The following is a 3,475-nucleotide window of genomic DNA, read 5'->3' on the forward strand; positions in this document are numbered from 1 at the left end:
TGAAAAGGGCTTGTCAATAAACCCACTGAAGTCCACCATAGTCCCATTTCCCAAAAGAACGAAAGTCAACTTCGTTAAACCCACCTCGGCAAGGACAGAAATTGAGTTCTCAGAAGAGGCGAAGTATCTAGAGATAACTCTGGGCAAAAGCCTCAATTGGTGCTCACATCTCTGGAATGTTACCAACAAGGCTACAAGTTCGTTTTATGCCTGTCAGAGACTTCATGGTAAGACTTGGGGAATATCACCGTAAGACCCGTTGTTACATATACGGCAACGGCCTGGTAGCCAAAAGCTAAGCAAGTAAACGTGGGTGCGATCTTGAGTAAGCTGCAACGACTGGTCCGCGTGGCTATCGCAGGAGGTATGCGCACCTGTTTAATGGATGAGCTTGGTTTCATTACGGGCATTCGACTTTTGTCAATTCGGACTGAAAAATAGGCCTGCTCGGTCTCGAGTCTCTTGTGGGCAGGTATTCTATGTAACGGCCCACGTATCATGAATAGCAGACTGATATACCTTGGTACTTAATTTCATAAATAGCCTAAGGTTGGTGTGAATACATTTGGGGTTTAGCACAATAGATCTTCTTAAGTCGCAGCGGGACTATTCCTGCTGTAATAATAATAATAACAATTGCAAATCCCAGACCATTTCCACAACATCATGATCAGCCCTAATATTTATGTGTAAAGAGACATAAATAAATTTGTATAAGTCTGTACAGCAAAATGAATTGTTTTTATTGTGCTAGCTGTGTTTTAGTTTTACTAAATGCTATGTTGTCTATATTTTTAATGAACTTGACATTGAAAAAAAAATATTAAAAACTCAAAAAATTGTTGGTAGGTTTTGGTTGGTCTTGGTAGGAAATTTTGGTAGGAAAAAATATTTTCTGTGGCAACACTGAACCGTAGCCGAGCCAAATAAAAGCTCCAACACGAGATAGAGAGAGAGAGAGAGAATGCAATAGAGAAAAATGAATTGTATATGAAGCAAGCATACTCCGCTTCATGCTTGGCTGCTACGGTTAAATGAAAACACCTTGGAAATACATAAATGTGTGGGTGGGTGGTCGCCTATCCAGCTAAATGCGTTGAACAATTAATGTTCTAGTAACAGCCAGAGCAATGTGATGCTCACAGAGTTTCACATATTCTGTTAATGATATTGTTGGCTGGCAGGTGGGAGGGTAAGACGCCGATAGACGGCTGTTAGTATGCAGCCACCATTTCTATTATTTCTACATTTGTTGTTTAGCAGTTTCTTTTATTGTCGGGTATCATAATAAACCCGCACATGATGTACCCAGTCGCTGCTGCTGTTGCTGTTACTCGTTGCTGCCGATGTTTATCTATTTTCTGCGACGAACTCCAGCAGCCATTACACAGCTGTGACACAGAAATAAACGCATTAAAATGTATGTATGCATAGACACAGTCAATCAGTTGCCTTGCTTGTCGCTTTATAACACACTCACGTTAGTTTGGTTGGTCTATGTTGCAGTGTTGCCAATTCCAAAGGTCCGAAAATCCCATTATTCTATGAAAACGCCCTGTTTATCCCATTTTAAAATTCGAAAATCCCATTTATGAATATTAAATTTTAAAATTTTTTAAAAACAATATATATAAAGAGTATATACAGTGACACAAAACATTACAATTGTTTTTTTTATATATATTCGTAATGATTTTCGAGCTAATTTTTTTTTGATTTTTTTTTTATAAAAACTTCTGAGACTGCATTTGCGTATTTGTTTTTATATAACAGCTGCAATTCAATAAAACTGGCGTACGGGTACGTCTTACCCGTCACAGCAAAATATGTTTTTTAACATAACTTACAAATACGTTAGCTTCCCATTGTTTAAATCAGGTCCTTTTAATAAATATTCATATCAAATCAGTAGTGTTCACGAACTATGTGCCACAAGCAATTTTTTTTTTTTAATATAATAATGCCATAAAAGCATAAACTGGATCTTAACATTCTGTTAACTATATTTGAGAAAGCCGCTAAGCAAGAAATACTTTGAAATGGGCAATGAATCCATCCACTCAGGGAGGTGGGTGTCGTCGTGGTCTCACCCGTTACTCTTGGCAAAATGAAAATTAAAAAAAAGATCATAATGAGACGCAAAACTCCATGCGCCCTTTTATGCTACGAAAATCCCAAATTATGGGCAAAATCCCACGAGTTGGCAACACTGGTAATGTTGGCGTATATGCCAATGACTGCGTGTTTTTGTCACTTCATGTTTATGAATATAGGGTGCTTGTTATGAATGAGGGTTGTGGTGTGCCGGTGCTTTGTTATTACAAAAGGAGGGCGGGGGTGCGCGGTGGGTTGCTGCTTTCCTTCACGCTCTTTCGTTGCTGCCTGCGCGCGCGGCATAAAGCTTTTGTTTAGCTGCTACTCCTACTTTTTGGCTGCTGTTCAAATAGCCATTGTGGAATTCACTGACTCGTCGGTTCGGTTCTGTTCAGCTGCTGTTGTCTTTTGTAACTACTACTGCTGGCTGCTTACTCTTCAGCTTCTGCGTCTGCTTCTTCTTTCCCGATGCGCTCTACTGCGCGCTGTAGCACAGCTGCATATCTACACTGCCTACTTACTTACTTACTTACTTATTTAGTCGCTACTGCTATTTTTGCTCATACAGCGCACTTTCGCCATTTGGCCAATTCTGCCGATTCAGTACGATTTCATTCAGTCGCTCGCACAGTCGTCGGTCAGACAGTCAATAAGTTGCGAAGCAGACCGTGGTGGTGTTGACTGGTTTATTATGTGCTCTTACTAGTCAGCAGTTAGTACGTGATGCTAAATAGCAGAAAGTCAAAAACTCTAAACCCGGCGAGCGTGTGTGAGTTTTGTGAGCGCGTCGTCAGCTGTGTGTGTCGGCAGATGTGCTAGTTTTCGGTTTTTTTTTCATTTAATCATTTTTAGATTTTTCGAGCGTTTTTTTTTTCTTTCTATCGCAACTTACTAATCGCAAGCGACGACATCTATTTGGGTTGTTCAATATTTTTGTTGTCTTTCGCTGCTTGCATGTTGTTGTTTTATGTGAGCGCAACGCAGTCGGAAAGAAGCAGATGATGGAAACTGTGGACGCCATGCGGCAGAGCAGTAATTGCAAAGGCCGTGTGAGCGTTCGTACGCGCGCGCTATTGTGGAGCCGACAAATTGAAAATAGGAAAAAATAAAATAAAAATAAAAGCCGCAGCAGCAGATATAGAAACGAAGTGAAAAATTTTCAAGTTATAGAGAAATGTTAAAATCTTGTGTGCAAATTAAAAATCGCTAAACAAAAATAAAAGTGTGAGCGCGTTGCTTAAATGCTTAAATATTAAAATGTAAAATAAATGCATCATTGCTGAAAGTTCAGTGGAATAATATTGAAAAAAAAACTCTTTGTCTAGACTCGGTCCCGTGTGATTTGTGACAGCGCTCCTGACGCGGCGACGAGTGTGTGTGT

Source organism: Rhagoletis pomonella, unplaced genomic scaffold, assembly GCF_013731165.1.
Source record: "Rhagoletis pomonella isolate Grant_MI unplaced genomic scaffold, Rhpom_1.0 Rhpom_scaffold_00002, whole genome shotgun sequence".
In the NCBI taxonomy this organism is placed as follows: Eukaryota; Metazoa; Arthropoda; class Insecta; order Diptera; family Tephritidae; genus Rhagoletis; species Rhagoletis pomonella.